The following is a 20263-nucleotide window of genomic DNA, read 5'->3' on the forward strand; positions in this document are numbered from 1 at the left end:
GCCAACCAGACCACTGTTTGACCAAGACTCCTTGACTATACCTCTTGTCCTTTCCCTATGAAGTCTGGAGTTCAGTACTGGAGAGATGATCCATGGATTAAGAAAGCTTATTACTCTTCTCGATGACCTGAATGTGGCACATTGTGCAACTGTCAACTGCCTGAAACTTCAGCTCCAGGGAAACTGGCGTTCTTTTCTGATCTCTACATGGATCTTCACATATGTGTCACACACATACACAGGCACAAATGTTGGGTGATTTTTTTGTGTGTGCACTGTGTAAAGATTGTCTTTGTATTATTCAAATGCTGATTTCTGCACTGACAGAGATCTGATTGCCTACCTAACTCTGGTGTTGTTGTTTTTATGAAGCATCGCTTGTCTCAGTGTTCTGTAAATATCTTCTCCATCACTGTTTTATTCGTCAATAAAGAGATGAACAGTCTATAACAAAGAAGGAAATGATAAGTGAGACTTCCATGCAGAGTTAGGAACGCTAGGAAAGAGTCTGAGGCAGGTGATTTGCCATCAGGCATGAAGAAAGAAGCAGATGCCCATACTCAAGAGATAATAAGAATGCAAAATACAGATTAGTATAAATAGTAAAATTTTAAGTGTAAGAGGCAGTTGAGAACAAGCCTAAACTACAATCAAGCTTTCATAATTAATAGGTCTCCATATCATTACTTGGGTGGCTACTGGATCTGAGACAAGCAGGCAATACACAAATAAGTAAATAAAATAAAATATTTTAATTACTTTTTTAATTGTACAAGGACCATAACCACACAGGATAGCCTGTGTGCTGCTCTGAACTCATAGGTAACACCTACCTCATCCTCCCAAGTTGCTAAGCTTACGGGAATGCACTACCATGCTCATTCTTAATGAATATCATTAAATAAATAAATTAAAAAATAAATCTAGAGTTTATGTCACAGTCCTGAAGACAAGGCTGAGCCATGCAACCCTCCTGGTGTATTAAATCCTTGCATTACCTCCTGCCCTTCCACTTAATTTCTATGGTGATCAGTCACACCTGATGTGTTGGGAACAAGGAACAGGATTTTAGGGAATAGGGTGAAACCATAGAAAGAAATGAAGGGAGGGGGGAGCTGGAAAAGTACTCATTGCCACTCAAATAGCATGCAACAGCAAAGAGCATTTATTCTTCAGAGAACCTGCATGCAAGGGTCCATCAGACTTCTGGGTGGAAATCAGAGCTGTGTGCTGTGCAAGATCAACTCAAAGCCTGTTAGTGTAGAAATGGATGGCTTTTACTTTCTTTCCCTTGGTTGGTGGTCTCTGTCTCCAGGCATGTGGGTCCCTTTGTGACTGGTTAAGGCTCTGGGGATTTGGGGGACTTTTGCTGATTTTATTTGGCTCAAGCTACATGGTGGGATATCCTCTACAGCTCCTGATTGCCTGCTCATGAGGTTTCTCAGGCTAGGTGATGGAGCAGCTTCCTGATTGACTGCCTATGAGGGGTGGCTTTTCCTGGAATTTACTTGATTTGGACTTTTCCAGTTCTGGAAAACAGAAATTTAGACCTATTCTTCAAAGCTGCCAGTTTGCAGTCTGTCATGGAGTTAGCCTGGCTCTGGCTAACTCTATCCTCTCAGCCCTCACTATTCCTGGCAAGCTTGTTCCTTCACTGGTATTAGAGACTACTTCTTTAGGATTCTGATAGATATTAAAGGTCAGCTAAGACATCCAGCCTATTGGACTAGAGAATTCCTGGATTCTTGGCCTTTCCATTGGTAAACAGGCACTGTTGGACTATACACCTCTACACCATTCTGTTATATAGTAAATTCTGTTCTGTAAGGAATGCTGACAAATACAAGTATCAGAACAAAATTAAAAGCTCTGGAGAAACATGTAGATTAAGTGTTGCAGAGGTAGCCCATCCAATAGCAACATAAGGTCCTATCAAAAGATCCTGACTCCCTACCATTGCTTATTCACCAGAAATAAATAGTGATAATTATTGCTGAAGCCATCCTATGCTTGTTGGAGGACATAAACAAATCAAGCTGAAACTGAGCTGGAGAATTGTCATTAAAGTCTTAGGCAGGCTTTAATTTTTCCAACCCTGCTTTTAATAACAGTTCTTGTAACTGTATAAACCCAGGCACTATTGTGGGTACCACAAGTGCTAGCTGACCTATAGCTATCACCTGGGAGGCTCTCCTAGTGCATGACAAATAGAGGGGGACACTCTCAGCCAGCCATTGAACTGAGCATAGGGTCCCCAATGGGGGAGCTAAAGAAAAGACTCAAGGAGCTGAAAGGGTTTGCAGCACCACAGGAGGAGCAACAATATGAGTCACCAAGTACTCACAGGGTTCCCAGGGACAAAACCATCAACCAAAGAGTACACATGGAGTTACTCATGGCCCCACACACATCGGCAGCAGAGGATGGTCTTGTTAGACACCAAAGGGAGGAGAGGCACTTGGTCCTGGAAAGACTTGATGCCATAGTGTAGAGGAATACCAGGACAGGGAAGCAGGGGAGAGTTGATTGGGGAAGGGGAGAAGGCTTATGCGATTTTCGGGGGAGGGGAACCAGGAAAGGGGACAACATTTGAAGTGTAAATAAAGACTATACCTAATTTAAAAAAAAGAAATTAGGAAAAAAATATAACAGTTCTTAAATACTTTAAGCTCTGTTCTAGGCCACCCCCCACCAGAGGGAGTGAGAAGCAAAGGTTATTAGGATATGGAGGAAGTAGACCTGTTTAGAAATTGTTCTTTGGAGCAAATCCAGTCTGCGCTTTCAGGAAATCAGCAGTTCACAGAAATAAACAGTGGCAGCTTGATCCACTCACAAAACACTTCACAAATATACCAGTAGTTCAGTTTAGTAGTGTCAGGATAGCAAACATGAATCTGCAGTGGTGGCACAACCTAGCAGACACAGCCAGGCCTCTGCTGAATCAGCATGAGTCAGCAGGAGTGACCAGGACCACCAGGGATGCCAGGAGAAGTCATTGGTTGTGCTTCTTCAGTGAAGATGCAAGACCAGTGAAGCATTACAAAGCTAGCTCTGCAAGCCTCTCAACACTGTCCATTGAGTCCTCCACAATCACATGCCTTCCACCAGTTGTGCCTCACCACACATCTTGCCTCAGCACATGTATCTGTCTTAGCAAAACTCCATGTGCGTCTGTATCAGCTGACATCAGTTTTTCAATTAGCCTAAGTCCAGGAAACTGGCAAGAAGCCACCAGAACACCACCAGAATGCCACCAGAATGTTTTTGGTGTGTTCCTCTCTGTGGAGTCATAACAAACGGAGCTCAGCAATGTACTGTGAACCAATACATGTGTGTTGTTAGCAAAGAATCCTTCATTGCGTATCCTTCCACATGTCTGCTTTAGCAAAACAGCTTTTCACCTGTGTCCGCTTCAGCAAAATGTTCTTTGACATAACTGACTTTCCAAAAACAAAAAAAAAAAAAACCAAAAACCAGAAGTTTCCACTTCAGTCTTACTCAGTTGTGATCCATGCATCGCTGCACTACTAATCTTCCTGGTAAGATGGGCATTGGGAGCAGTAGTGATGTGACTGATAGGGAGGTAACCCACCACTTTCAGCCTGGATCTGAGGCCCACTCTATAAGAGGGATTCATGCCTAATACTATAAATTTTATCACAATCCTGAGGCTAGTGAGGTTATGGGCCCTGGGGGAGGCGTGGCTAGTGTCGCTTGATAAATGGGCATGATGTAACTGTCAAATTGTGTTCTGAACATTTATGTTTATGGTCATAAGTCAGCACTTCTTGTCAGAGAAAATTGTCTTTACAGTGAGTGCAGGGACAAATAAATGGTTAAAATGCTGAGAATAAGTGGCCATTAAATGCTCAGTCCTAATGGGATGTCAATAGCACCTCTCCAGGACTCAGACTACATTATGGAAGATGCAGTAGAAAGAATTGAAGAAGAAAGGGCAGGATGCTGAGGGAACCTGTCCTTCAGGCATGGCATAGTTTGTATGTCTGAACTCTCGGTAGCTAAGACTGCCTTACACAAAGTTGGCCTCAACTATGTTCCATCATGGAGTGGAATTTGCTCACAAGGGTCTGATTCTTTTCCCTGAAGATCTATAGAAACTTAATGCTTGCTGGGTGGCGGGGGCGGGCATTGCTTTCACTGGTATAGCCACTGATAAATTGTCATGCTCCTGTAACACTAACTCACTAGTGTAAAAACAAAAAAGAAAGTAGAAGAGAACTAGTTAGTAAGAGGTTAGGTGAGTGGCAATAGGAAGGGATATGAAATAGCGATAAGGTGAGTGTGATCAAAATATATTATATACATGTGTGAAAATACTGTAATGAAATATTGCTATGTAAATTAATATGTGCTAATAAAAACTTCTTCCAAAAAATCTTGATGCAGACAGAACAACTACAAAAGTAAAGATGATTTTAATGAAATATTTGAATATTTGATATTAAGAAATAATTGCTAAACTTTTAGTATGGTAATCATATCATAGTTACCTTTTAAAACATTCTTTTATATATATGTGTGTATGTATTGCATATATCTATATTTGTAGATTTTTATATTGACACAGATAGCTACATATAAAATTACACCTAAATAACTAGGACTAGATTCGCGTTGATACCATGGGGAGACAAGGTTCAGTGTGTGATACCCAAAATATAATACCTTGGTATTAAAATAGTAAAGTCAAGTTCCTGAAGTCACTTTCACCTTCCCTGGGCATGTTCCTCTGAAGCACAACATGACCCTAACTGGAGAGATGCCTTCTATACACAAAAGAAGGAGAGATACCTTTTTTCTTTCTTTTTATTTCATGTATAAGTGTGTTTTGCCTTTATGTGTGTATATGTATCGCATGAGTGCCTAGTGCACATGAAAGTCAGAAGAGGGCATCAGATCCCCTGGGACCAGTTACAGATAGTTGTGAGTTGCCAAATGGGTGCTGGGAATCAAACCCAGATCCTTTGCAAGAGAAAGCAGTACTCTTAACCACAGAACCATCTCTGCAATCCCTAAGAAAGAAAAGAGTCTTACCTCTGAAGACACAGGGTCAAGAGAGATACCTAATCACAGTTTCTGCTACATTTTCTCCAGCTTGTTAATATTACCCTTTTCCCAATTATATGTCTCCAGAAGTGTGACCACTCATAAAACATAAAGATACAAACATAACCATAAAGAAGTAGTCTTTGGGTCTATTTTTTATTACAAAAACTCCAAGGTGACATATAGTGTATTAGGACAGTATAAAAATGTAGTTCAGAGGGAAAATGCATGCATAGCAAGCACAAGTCCTGAGGTTTGATTCTCAATGCCACACACAACACACATTAAAAAAAGAAGTTCTATTAAATAAATTTGCATGCTCTTCTCTTGTAAACCTTTCTTCGTTATAGGGGACTTGGCTATAAATCTAGTTCCAATGAGTCAGAAAAGAATCTTCACTTCTGTATCAGTCAGGGTTCTCTAGACTCACAGGACATATGCAATGTCTTTCTGTATTGAGGGAACTTATTATGAAGACTTTTTATGAAGTCTGTAGTCCAACTCCCCAACAATGGTCAGCTGTGAACTGGAAGATCCCAAATATAGTAGTTACTCCACCCCACAAGGCTAGTTGTTTCTGCTGGTCTTTTGTAGAAGCAAATTCCAACAGATGTGCTGGCAAGTAAATGCAAGCAGTTGAAGAAGAGCGAACCGTCCTTCTTTAAATGTCCTTATATAGGTCCCCAGCAAAAGGTTAGGCCCAGATTAAAGGTGTGTATCACCACACCTGGATCTGGGATTTGTTTTGTCCCAGGCTGACCTTGAACTCAGAGATCTCCTTACCTTAGCTTCCTGGGAATAAAGGTGTGTACTACCTTGCCTGAGCCTAAATTTTTCATAGCCTCAAGATCTCCATGCCAAGATCCAGGTCAGAAACTTGTATTTCCCAGACTCAAGATCTAGATCACAGGTAAGCCCTCCAATTCTGGATTGTAGTTCATTCCAGATATAGTCAAGTTGACAACCAGAATAGCCATTCTGCCTCCCTTGCAAGAATTGTCAAAATAATAAAGTATTTTAAATACAATAAAAACAATGGTTGAAAATAAAATCAGAAATGTCTTTAACTTCATAACTATCCTTAAAGTTGTACTTCTTACACACAGCTCACTGTACTTCCTACACACAGGTTTAAACAGAGGTCAAGTGGTACTGGATAACTAATCAAACCTGGTCACTTTGAAGTCCTGCCAGGCACTGACCCATTGCCTCTTACAAGGTGGTTTCATGTGTTGGCAGAACTAGGAAATCTCTTTCCAGTACACAAGGTGTCTCAAATCAGAGCCCAGCCTTTCCCACTCCCTAGCATGAAACTTCTGAGAAATTCCACTCCCTTGAGGTCCATTATCTTGATAGTTTGATAGCCAAGCTGAGGGGTACAAGTGTTTCTTTAGAATCTTCATTCCTTCCAGGACAGTTACTATGGACTGATACTGCTATCTCCCAATCAAGGAAGATGACCCTGATACTCAAAACTGTATTTGAATTCTAGCTCTAGCCTGTGAAAGACATCCAATTAGGGCCTTCAAGATGAATCAGCAGGTAAAGACACTGCCTGCCAAACCTGAAGACCTAAATTCAATCCCCAGACCCATGTGGCAGAAGACCAACTCCCCTTCCACATACACACTGTGGCATGTGCTCACATACAAACATACAAAATAAATGTAATTTAAAAAATTTAAAGGAAGACAATACTATATTCTTACTTTATTTGTTATAATCTTTGACCTTACTAAGTACTTATTCTTGAATAGCCTTGAATTTTTTATTTTTTGTATTTTATATTAACATATTGTGTGTATATTACACGCTATCTCACATATTTATTCATGTAATTTACATGTTAAATATTTAAGTCTCAAATACACACATAAATAGAATATTAAAGAAGACATGTATGAGTGCACCTTTAGTGTTAAGAATTACCAACACTTGCATTCTTATTCCAGCTGTACTGTTCTAGTCCAGTGCATGCTATTGTTTCAGTGGCACACATCCTGGCACCTGTTTGCCACTGTATATGTCAGGGCACATCATTCATAACTAAGCGATTTTTTAAAACACAAGCACTAGCACCATTATGACACCTGTAGTTTACTAAGAAAATCAATTGGTCATTGTCCCTGATTCCTGGCACAGAATTTCGAAAGCCATGGACTACCCTTAGTACTCAAACTGTGTTTGTTATTCATAAAATGTCTCTTTCTTTTTTTTAATTTTAACATTGTTTTTTCTATATTCTTTGTTCACATTCCAAATAATTTCCCCTTTCTCCATTTCCCCCTCCCCATAAGTCCCATAAGTCCTCTTCCCTCCGCCCATTCATCAATCACCCCCCTCCTGTTTCTCTGTCCTGGTACTCCCCTACAATGCTGTATCAAGCCTTACCAGGACCAGGGCCCTCTCCTTCCTTCTTCTTGGGGATCATTTGATATGCTAATTGTGTCTTGGGTATTCAGAATTTCTGGGCTAATTAATATCCACTTATCAGTGATTGCATTCCACGTGTGTTCTTTTGTGATTGGGTTACCTCACTTAGGATGATATTTTCCAGTTCCAACATTTGCCTAAAAATATCATGAATTCATTGTTTTTAATTGCTGAGTAGAATTCCATTGTGTGAATATACCACATTTTCTATATCCATTCCTCCACTGAGGAACATCTGGGTTCTTTCTAGCTTCTGGCTATTATAAATAAGGCTGCTAGGAACATAGTAGATCATGTGTCCTTATTGCATGCCAGGGAATCCTTTGGGTATGTGCCCAGGAGTGGTATAGCAGGGTCCTCCGGAAGTGTCATGCCCAGTTTTCTGAGGAACAGCCAGACTGATTTCCAGAGTGGTTGTACCATCTTACAATCCCACCAGCAGTGGAGGAGTGTTCCTCTTTCTCCGCATCCTCGCCAACACATGTTGTCTCCTGAGTTTTTAACCTTAGCCACTCTGACTGGTGTGAGGTGAAATCTCAGGGTTGATTTGATTTGCATTTCCCTAATGACTAATGATGTTGAACATTTCTTAAGGTGCTTCTCAGACATTCAAAATTCTTCAGGTGAAAATTCTTTGTTTAGCTCTGTACCCCATTTTTAATAGGGTTCTAAGATCAAGAATTGACAAATGGGACCTCATAAAATTGCGAAGTTTCTGTAAGGCAAAGGACACCATCAAAAGGATAAAATGGCAACCAACAAATTGGAAAAAGATCTTCACCAACCCTATATCTGTCAGAGGGCTAATATCCAATATATACAAAGAACTCAAGAAGTTAGACCCCAGAGAACCAAATAACCCTATTAAAAAATGGGGTACAGAGCTAAACAAAGAATTTTCACCTGACAAATTTTTTCTATTGATACTAAAAATTTGAAAGTGCAAGGCTTAGACCCAGTTCTTCTCTTGCTGTTATTATAAACAGATCTAGGATGTTTAAGCCTGTGAGTTTAGGGCCAAATCACAAATTGTTAGGGTGTTTTCAAGATTTTAATCAGAAATAGCTGAGATGAGTTAACAGACAATAGTCCAGATTACTTTACATAGGTAGTCGGTTTTCAAAAACATCAGAAATCCACAGAATGTGACATTTAATGTTATTTATTCACTTGTTGTTGAGACTAGTCTGCTCCTGACAGCTTTCCCTGTCTTAGATTCAAAGAAGAAATTGAGCATTTATGAGTTACTACAGTTTTGGTGAGACAGCCACCTGGCAAGAATTGCCTCTTTTTATCTACAGACATAATACTGTCCAAAGAAAGGACACAATTACAGATTTAGGACAGCTTGATTCTGCTGAGACAGAGTAGGCTAGTCCTTAAGTATATTACAGATACATACTCATACTCAGAAAAGGAAATAAAAGCATCTGTCTTCTCTTCTATGCAGAAGCTAGTTGTGTGTGTGTGTGTGTGTGTGTGTGTGTGTGTGTGTTGTATGTCTGAATGTGTCCCTGTCTGTGTGGATTTGTGTGTGAATGTGTCTCCATGGGTGTGTATGTGTGTGTGTGTGTTTGTGTGTGTGTGTGTCTTAATGTGTGTCTATATGTGTATATGTGTGTGTTTCTGTGTGTGTGCATGGTTGTATGTGTGTATATGTATGCACGTATGTACATGTGTGTCAGAATGTGTGTGGATGCATGTGTTTGTGGCATGTCTGAATGTGTGTCAGTCTGTATGTATGTGTATGTGTGTCTGTCTGTCTGTTTAGGACATGAGCATAGAAAGGAGACTATAATGGAACGTAAATGTAAATGTCATTTTTATTTCCTCAGCTAAAGAGATGAGAGCTGCACCCAAGTGTTATGAATGTCACTTGACCTGAGCTCAGATCATTTCCTTCTCTATTCTATCCATCTCTAGACCTGGAAGCTTCTACCTTCCATACAGTCTAACCTTCTACATGCTTGGGACTTGAATGCTTCAGCTTCAAAGCACCGTCTGCTAACCTAGGCCTAGAATGTTTCAGCCTCAGAGACTTACTACTAAATAAATTCATTCTTTTTGACTCTTTCTGAACTCTTCCTGGCTAGTTCAACTCAGCTATTCTAGCTCAAACTCTTCTCCAAACTGACTGATTTAAATTGGCTTCTCTTGGCTTCTGACTAGATTGTTCTGCTTCTGAACTGTATGAACTTAACTGCTCTGAACTGGACTGAACTGAACTCAAACAAAACTCCCCCCCCCCCCACTTCTTTAAGTAGCTTCACCACTATACTGTCTGTATCCTATTTCTGACTCATTCTGTTAAATCTTTCTCTGAATCATCACTTTGTCTGCCTCTCAATTAGATGTCATTGTTTGAGATTAAAGGTGTATTAAAAGCAAATCTATAGGCAATGTCAAATGGAGAGAAACTCAAAGCAATTTCACCTAAATCAGAAACAAGACAAGGCTGTCTACTCTATATATACCAATTCAATATAGTACTTGAAGTTCAAGCTAGAGAAATGAGACAACTAAAGAAGACCAGGGGGATACAAATTGGAAAGGATGACATCAAAGCATCATTATTTGCAGATGATATGATGGTTTACATAAGCTCCCCCCCAAAATTCTACTAGGGAACTCCCAAGGCTGATAAAAAATTTTAGCAAAGTAGATGGATACAAGATTAACTCAAAAAAAAAAATCAGTATCCCTCCTATATATAAGTGACAAATGGGCTGAAAAAGAAATTGGGGAAACAAAAGCTTTTGCATTAGCCACAAGTAATATAAAATATCTTGTGGTAACTCTAGCCAAGCAAGAGAAAGATAGCAAAAATTTCAAGAATTTGAAGAAGGAAATTGAAGATGGTATTAGAAAATGAAAAGAAAATCGGCAACCAACAAATTGGGAAAAGATCTTCACCAATCCTACATCAGATAGAGGGATAATATCCAATATATATAAAGAACTCAAGAAGTTAGACTCCAGAAAACCAAACAACCCTATTAAAAAATGGGGTACAGAGTTAAACAAAGAATTCTCACCTGAAGAACTTCGGATGGCGGAGAAGCATCTTAAAAAATGCTCAACTTCATTAGTCATTAGGGAAATGCAAATCAAAACAACCCTGAGATTTCACCTTACACCAGTCAGAATGGCTAAGATTAAAAATTCAGGAGACAGCAGGTGTTGGAGAGGGTGCGGAGAAAGAGGAACACTCCTCCACTGCTGGTGGGGTTGCAAATTGGTACAACCACTCTGGAAAGCAGTCTGGCGGTTCCTCCGAAAACTGGGCACCTCACTTCCAGAAGATCCTGCTATACCACTCCTGGGCATATACCCAGAGGATTCCCCACCATGTAATAAGGATACATGTTCTACTATGTTCATAGCAGCCCTATTTATAATTGCCAGATGCTAGAAAGAACCCAGGTATCCCTCAACAGAAGAGTGGATGCAAAAAAATGTGGTATATCTACACAATGGAGTACTATTCAGCCATTAGAAACAATGAATTCATGAAATTCTTAGGCAAATGGATGGAGCTAGAGAACATCATACTAAGTGAGGTAACCCAGACTCAAAAGGTGAATCATGGTATGCACTCACTAATAAGTGGATATTAACCTAGAAAACTGGAATACCCAAAACATAATCCACACATCAAATGAGGTACAAGAAGAAAGGAAGAGTGGCCCCTTGTTCTGGAAAGACTCAGTGAAGCAGTATTCCGCAAAACCAAAACGGGGAAGTGGGAAGGGGTGGGTGGGAGGACAAGGAGAGAGAAGGGGGCTTACGGGACTTTCGGGGAGTGGGGGGCTTGAAAAGGGGAAATCATTTGGAATGTAAATAAAAAATATATCGAATAAATAAAAAAATGTAAAAAAAAAAAAAAGAAAGAAAGAAAGAAAGAAAGAAAATGAAAAGATCTCCCATGTTCATGGATAGGTAGGATTAACATAGTAAAAGTGGTTGTCTTATCAAAAGCAGCCTAAAGATTCAATGCAACCTCTAAAACAATTCTTTATAAGCCTTGAAAGAGCAATACTCAACTTCATAAGGAAAAGCAAAAAACCCAAGTCAGCTAACACAATCTTATACAATAAAAGAATGCCCAGAGTTATTACTATATCTAATCTCAAGCTGTTCTGCAGAGACGTTGTAATAAAAACTTCATGATATTGACATAAAAACAGACACATTGATCAATGAAATCAAATCAAAGACCTGGACATAAATTCACCCACATATGGACATATAATTTTTAATAAAGAAGCCAGAAATATAGTATATTGGGAAAAGCTGATCTAACTGAATGTATGCAAATGGAAGAATGCAAATAGATCCATATCTATCACCCTGCACAAAACTGAAATCTAAGTGGTTCAAAGAATTCAACATAATAATAGATACACTGAACCTAATAGAAAAGAAAGTGGGAAAGAGCATTGAATGTACTGGCACTGAAGACAGATTCATGAACAGAACACCAATAGTACAGGCACTAAGATCAACAATTAATAAATAGGAATATATGAAACTGAAATGTTTCTGTAACTCAAAGGACATCATTAATAGAACAAAATAGCAGCCAGCAGAAAAGGAAAAGATCTTTACAAACTCCACATCTGATGGACAGCTAATATTAAAATTTTTTAAAGAGGATCGCTTGGAACACGCCCCACCAGGGTTCTACCTGCATCCAGGAAATCAGCAGCACCACAGCCACCTGGGCACCTACCCTGCCAGAGGACATCTGCCCTGCAGGGAGGCAGTTAGAGGGAGTCCCGCCTTTAGAGGTCAGGCACCGCCATCTTTGCTCCTGTGACTGTGTAGAGGTGTGGACAGGTATAGAGGGAGTAGAAGAGCCCTTGGGACACAACTCACCAGAGACCCACCTGCACCCAGAGACCCACCTGCACCCAGAAGCTGGGCAGCCCCACAGCAGTCTGTGCCAGGAGAAAGCCGGTTACCAAGGGGTGCTGAGATAGGCTTTCAGGCACACGGGAGAAACAAGCACCAGCCAGTGACAGCAGGACCAATACTAGAGATAACCAGATGGCAAAAGGCAAACGTAGGAACATTACTAACAAAAAAAAAAAAAAAAAAAAAAAAAAAAAAAAAAATCAAGGCACTATGAGACCATCCAAATCCAATTCTCCAACAACAGCAAGTCCTGGATACCCCCAACACACCAGAAAAGCAAGATTTGGATTTAAAAATCACAGCTCATGATGCTGATGGAGGGCATCAAGAAGGACATAAGTAGCTCCCTTAAAGAAATATAGGAGAACACAAGTAAACAGGGAGAAGAAGCCCATGAAGAACTCAGGGAGAACACAACAAAACAGGTGAAGGAATAAAGCCATCCAGGATCTAAAGATGGAGGTAGAAACAATAAAGAAATCACAAAGAGAAACAACTCTGCACATTGAAAACAGGAAAGAAGTCAGGAGTCATGGATCCAAGCATCAACAACAGAATACAAGAGATGAAGAGAGACTCTCAGATGCAGAAGATACCATAGAAAGCTTTGATACAACAATCAAAGAAAATGAAAAATGCAAAAAGCTCCTGACCCAAAATATCCAGGAAATCCAGAACACAGTGAGAAGACAAAACCTGATTATAGGTATAGAAGAGAGTGATTTCCAACTTAAAGGGCCAGTAAATATCTTCAACAAAATTATAAAAGAAAACATCCCTAACCTGAAGAAAGAGATGCCCATGAACATATAAGAAGCCTACAGAACTCCAATAGATTTCACCAGAAAAGAAATTCCTCCTGTCACATAATAATTAAAACACCAAATGTACTACACAAAGAAAGAATATTAAAAGCAGTAATGGAAAAAGGTCAAGTAACATAAAAAGGTAGACCTATCAGAATTATACCAGACTTCTCACCAGAGACCATGAAAGCCAGAAGAGCCTGGGCAGATGTCATACAGACCCTAAGGGAACACAAATGCCAACCCAGACTGCTATATCCAGCAAATCTCTCAATTACCATAGATGGAGAAACCAAGGTATTTCATGACAAAAACAAATTTACACCGTATCTTTCCACAAATCCAGACCTTCAAAGGATAATGAATGGAAAATACCAACAAAAGGAGAGAAAGTACACACTAAAAAAAGTAAGAAATTAATCTTCTTTCAACAAACCCATAAGAAGATAACCAGACAAACATAAAAAATTACATCAAAAATAGCAGGAAACAACAATCACGATTCCTTAATATCTCTTAAAATCAATGGACTCAATTCCCCAATAAAAAGACATAGACTAACAGACTGGACTCGTAAACAAGACCCAACATTTTGCTGCATACAAGAAACGCATCTCAGTGCCAAAGACAAACACTACCTTAGAGTAAAAGGTTAGAAAACAGTTTTCCAAGCAAATGGTCCCAGGAAACAAGCTGGAATAGCCATTCTACTATCCAATGAAATAGACTTTCAATCAAAAGTGATAAAAAAAAAAAAAAAACCATAGAAGGACACTTTATACTCATCAAAAGAAAAATCTACTCAGAGGAACTCTCAATTCTGAACATCTATACTCCAAATAGAAGGGCACCCTCATTCGTAAAGGAAACTTTACTAAAGCTTAAAGCACACATTGCACCCCACACTACTCTTCAACACCCCACTCTCCTCAATGTACAGATCAGGGAAACACAAACTAAACAGAGACAGTGAAGACAGTGGTCTTCAATAGCAACAGAAACAACAGAAAGCCCACATATACATAGAAGCTGAACAATGCTCTACTCAATGATACCTTGGTCAAGGAAGAAATAAAGAAAGAAATCAAAGACTTTTTAGAATTTAATGAAAATGAAGGCACAACATACCCAAATTTATGGGGCACAATGAAAGCAGTGCTAAGAAGAAAACTCATAGCTCTGAGTGCCTCCAAAAAGAAGCTGGAGAGAGCATACACTAGCAGCTTAACAGCACACCTGAAAACTTAGAAGAGAAAGAAGCTAATACACCCAAGAGGACTAGAAGGCAGGAAATCGTCAAACTCATGGCTGAAATCAACCAAGTAGAAACAAAAAGAACTATACAAAGAATCAACAAAACCAGGAACTGGTTCTTTGAGAAAATCAACAAGATAGATAAACCTTTAGTCAGACTAACCAGAGGGCATAGGGACAGTATCCAAATTAACAAAATCAGAAATGAAAAGGGAGAATTAACAACAGAAACTGAGGAAATTCGAAAAGTTATCATATCCTACTACAAAAGCCTATACTCAACACAACTGGAAAATCTAGAAGAAATGGACAATTTCCTAGACAGATACCAACTACCAACGTTAAATCAGTATCAAATAGATCATCTAAACAGTTCCATAACCCCTAAAGAAATAGCAGTGGTCATTGACAGTCTCCCAAACAAAAAAAGCACAGGACCAGATGGTTTTAGTGCACAATTCCATCAGACCTTCAAAGAAGAACTAACACTAATTCTTCAAACTAGTCCACAAAATAGAAACAGAAGGAACACTACCCAACCCATTCTATGAAGCCACAATTACACTAATACCAAAACCACACAAAGATCCAACAAAGAAAGAGAACTTGAAATCAATTTCCCTTATGAATATCGATGCAAAAATACTCAATAAAATTCTTGCCAACCAAATCCAAGAACACATCAAAATGATCAAGTAGGCTTCATCCCAGGGATGCAGGAATGTTCAATATACAGAAATCCATCAATATAGTCCACTACATAAACAAACTCAAAGAAAAAAAGCACCATGGTCATTTCATTAGATGCTGAAAAGGCATTTGACAAAATTCAGCATCATTTCATGTTAAAGGTCTTGGAAAGAACAGGAATTCAAGGTCCATACTTAAACATAGTAAAAGCAATATATAGCAAACCAATAACCAACATCAAACTAAATGGAGAGAAACTTGAATTAATCCCACTAAAATCAGGGACTAGACAAGGCTGCCCTCTCTGTATATATATTTGTTCAATATAGTACTTGAAGTTCTAGCTAGAGCAATTAGGCAACAAAAGAGGTCAAAGGGATACAAATTGGAAAGAAAGAAATCAAAGTATCACTATTTGCAGATGATATGATAGCATACTTAAGCAACCCAGAAAATTCCTACAGCCAATAAAGAACTTCAGCAAAGTTTAACTCAAACACATCAGTAGTCTTCCTATACTCAAAGGATAAACAGGCTGAGAAAGAAACTAGGGAAATGACACCCTTCACATAGCCACAAACAATATAAAGTATCTTGGTATGATGCTAACCAAACAAGTGAAAGATTTATATGACAGGAACTTCAAGTCTTTAAGAAAGAAATCGAAGATCTCCCGTGCTCATGGATTGGCAGGATTAATATAGTAAAAATGGCCATCTTGCTGAAAGTAATCTACAGATTCAATGCAATCCCCACCAAAATTCCAAATCAATTCTTCATAGAATTTGAACAATTCTCAAATTAATTTGGGATAACAAAAAACCCAGAATAGCGAAAAATATTCTCAACAATAAAAGAACTTCTGGGGGGAATCAGCATCCCTGTCCTCAAGGTACTACAGAGCAATTGTGTTAAAAAAAAAAAAAAAAAAACTGCATGGTATCGGTACAGTGACAGGCAGGTAGATCAATGGAATAGAATTGAAGACCCAGAAATGAATCCACACATCTATGGTCACATAATCTTTGAAAAAGGAGCAAAAATCATCTGGTGGAAAAAAGACAGCATTTTCAAGAAATGGTGCTAGTCCAACCGGCAGTTAACATGCAGAAGAATGCAAATTGATCTGTTCTTATTTCCCTGTACAAAGCTTGAGTCCAAGTGGGTAAGGACTCCACATAAAACCTGATACATTGAATCTAATAGAAGAAAAAGTGAGGGAAAGTCTCAAACACATGGGCACATGGGGAAAGTTCCTGAACAGAACACCCATGGACTATGCTCTAAGAACAAGAATTGACAAATGGGACCTCATAAAATTGCAAAGCTTCTGTAAGGCAAAGAACACTGTCAATAGGACAAAATGGCAACCAACAAATTGGGGAAAGATCTTTACCAACCCTACATCCAGCAGAGGGCTAATATCCAATATATACAAAGAATTCAAGAAGTTAGACTCCAGAGAACCAAATAACCCTATTAAAAAAATGGGGAACAGAGCTAAACAGAGAATTCTCAACTAAGAAAACTGGAAGGACTGAGAAGCACCTAAAGATATGTTCAACATCCTTAGTCATGAGGGAAATGTAAATCAAAACAACCCTGAGATTTCACCTCACACCAGTCAGAATGGCTAAGATAAAAATTTCAGGGGAAAACAGATTCCGTTGAGGCTGTGGAGAAAGAGGAACACTCCTCCATTGTTGGTGAGATTGCAAGCTAGTACAACCACTGTGGAAATCAGTCTGGCAGTTTGTCAGAAATCTGGGCATATCACTACCTGAGGACGCAGCTATACCACTCCTGGGCATATACCCACAAGACTCTCCAACATGTAATAAAGACACATGCTCCACTATGTTCATAGCAGTCTTATTTATAAAAGTCAGAAGCTGGAAAGAACTTACCTGTCCTTCAACCGAGGAATGGATACAGAAAATGTGGTACATTTACACAATGGAGTACTACTAAAAACAATGAATTCATGAACTTCTTAGGAAAATGGATGGACCTAGAAAATATCATCCTGAATAAGGTAACCCAATCACAAAAGAACACACATGGTATGCACTCACTGATAAGTGGGTATTAGCACAAAAGCTCCACATACCCAAGATAGAATTCACAGACCACATGAAGCTAAAGAAGAAGGAAGACCAAAGTGTGGGTGCTTCGTTCCTTGAAAGGGGAACAAAATACTCACAGGAGCTAATATGGAGACAAAGTGCAGAGCAGAAACTGAAGGAAAGGCCATCCAGAGACTGTCTCACCTGAGGATTCATCCCAGATATAGTCACCAAACTCCAACAAATACAGAGTTGGATGCTCACAGCCAACCATTTCACTGAGTGCAGGGTTTCCAATGTTGGAGTTAGAGAAAGGACTGAAGGAGCTAAAGGGGTTTGCAACCCCATAGGAAGAACAACAATATCAATCAACCAGAGCCCCCTGAGCTCCCAAGGACTAAGCCACCAACCAAGGAGTACACATGGCTCCAGCTGTATATGTAACAGAGGACAGCTTTGTCAGGCATCGATAGGAGGAGAGGTTCTTGATCCTATGAAGGTTTGATAGATGCCCCTGTGTAGGGGAATTGAGGGCAGGAAGGTGGGAGTGTGTGGGTGGGTAAAGGAACACTCTCATAGAAGCTGGGCGTTGGGGGGTGGGATAGGGTTTTCCTGGAGTGGGGGGAACCATGTAAGGAAATAACACTTGAAATGTAAATAAATTAAAATAAATAAATAAATAAATAAATAAATAAATAAATAAATAAATAAAAAGTAAAAAAAAATGACATCATGAAATTTGCAGGCAAATGGGTAGATGCCAGGGGCCTGCCCCACAAGACTGGGTTGAAGCTGGACACAGCATTGGACACGGGCCAAAAGACTGATGATTTCTAGCCTCCAATTGTGCTAAATGCTATTAGCTGATGGCTTCTTGAGACTTAACATTCTCTTGCTTATTCTGTGGCTGAAACTGCTAGGTTTTTTTTTTCCTCTTTTTATCTCTCTATGCTTTATTTTTACTTTATAAATCTCTGTGTTTTATAAACATTGAAAACTTTTATTAAGTTTTTATGTATTACTTTTAATTTATAAATCTCTGTGCTTTATTAAATACTGTATCTTTATTCTATAATTCTCTATTACTGTTCTGTGCTTCAGTAAGCACTGAAAACTTAACTCTCTTGATTTATTTATTATATGTAAGTACACTGTAGCTGTCTTCAGACACACCAGAGGAGGGCATATGATCTTATTAAGGATGGTTGATGAGCCACCATGTGGTTGCTGGGATTTGAACTCAGGACCTCTGGAAGAGCAGTCAGTGCTCTTAACCACTGAGCCATCTCTCCAGCCCCTTTGGAGTTTATTTAAAGGGGCAAATGCTACAACATACATGTGAAGGTCAGAGAACAACTAGTGGGTCCCCAGGAATCAAGCTGAAATCTTAAGGCTCTTTACCCACAGATTGTCAGCACCTTTATCCACAGAGCCATCTTCCTGGTCCCTTGTTGGTTTGTTGTTTGTTTTGAGAGTGTTTTATTTATTAGTTAGTTAGTTTGTTTGTTTGTTTGTCTGTTTTGAGACATAATCTTCCTCTGCAACCCTGGTTATCTTGGAACTCATTATGAAGTGGACTCTAGCCAAAAACTTGAAGCAATCCCCCTGCTTCTGCCTCCCAAGGTCTGTCTTTACAGGTAGATAATACTATGCCTAGCAAACAATTGTTAGTGTTTTGTCTTCCTGCCATAACAGAAAAATGACTTGACTATTTCTATTGTGGTACTAAGGATAGAACCAAGGGCCTCTGTGAATGCAGGTAAGCACTCCGTCACTGAACCACATGAGTTTGTTCTTTGAAATGGAGAGTCAGTATGTTGTTACACAGGCTGGTTTCAGTTTATAGTCTTGAGTGATCTTTTGCCTCAGCCTCTCCAGGACTAAAGCCACTCCTCACCTAAGTAACTCTGAAAGAACCAATCTTCTCCCTCAATCCTGCTTTCTAAGTTAAAAACCAACCTCCTTCCTTCAAAAATCTGAAAACAAAACTACCATATTAATCAGACATACTCCTGGCCATACATTCAGAGGAAGTGAAGCTGGTGTTGCTTATAAGCAATTCTACTAGGCTCCTCCAGGGCCCTGTCAACAGTTTACATCATTGTCATCATCGTCATTGTCATCCTCATCATCGTCGTCCTCGTCATCGTCGTCGTCATCATCATCATCATCATCTCCTGCCACCATCACGAACAACTACCAGATGGGTGAAGCATCAGTTGCATATAAAATAACTGTCCCACAATTCCAGCTCTCTCCATTACCATGTATACCAGTCTTTCTCCCTCTTTCTGTCCTTCTCTAAACCCCTTCTTTGCCGTCATGGCTCTGCTCTGTCTGCCTGTTCACATGTCCATTCATCTGCCTGTACCTCTTCTTCAGGTCCCCATTACTCTCCCTTCCTCCAGTAAACCCCTTTTATACCAGATCTGTTGTATGGTGCACTCAGGGGCACACCATAGCATAGGCCCACCAGGTACCCCCTCACCACACTATATTTTATAAGTTGGTGTACAAAAGCTATGTCTGTTGGCATTATTCCCAATAACTAAGATATGACATAACCCTAGGTACCCATCTACAGGAGGAGGGACAAAAAATGAAAACAAAGGGAGAAGACCAGGGACTCCCAGAGATGAGAGAGAGGAAAGAAAGGTAGGAAGGTAGGTACAATTATATATGCCCATAAGGAATATCACAATGAATCTCATTTATTTGATTAATATGTGCAATGGTAATGTAAAACCAACCTGCCTGCTCAACCCATCAGATGAGATATTCTATTTTATAGAATAAAACTTTAACCAATTTTAGGAGGAAAATAAAGCCAATTACAATTGTTAAACTTGGGCTGAGGTGGTAGTCCAGTTTTAGGGCACTAAAAATAAGTCTAGAATGCACAAGGCCTTGTGTTCAATACACACACACACACACACACACACACATATATATACACAATCATTAAAACTTCACACTTGCCAAGGCAGTGGTGGCACATGCCTTTAATCCCAGCACTTGAGAGACAGAGGT

This window comes from Apodemus sylvaticus, chromosome 3 (genome assembly GCF_947179515.1).
Source record: "Apodemus sylvaticus chromosome 3, mApoSyl1.1, whole genome shotgun sequence".
Classification (NCBI taxonomy): Eukaryota; Metazoa; Chordata; class Mammalia; order Rodentia; family Muridae; genus Apodemus; species Apodemus sylvaticus.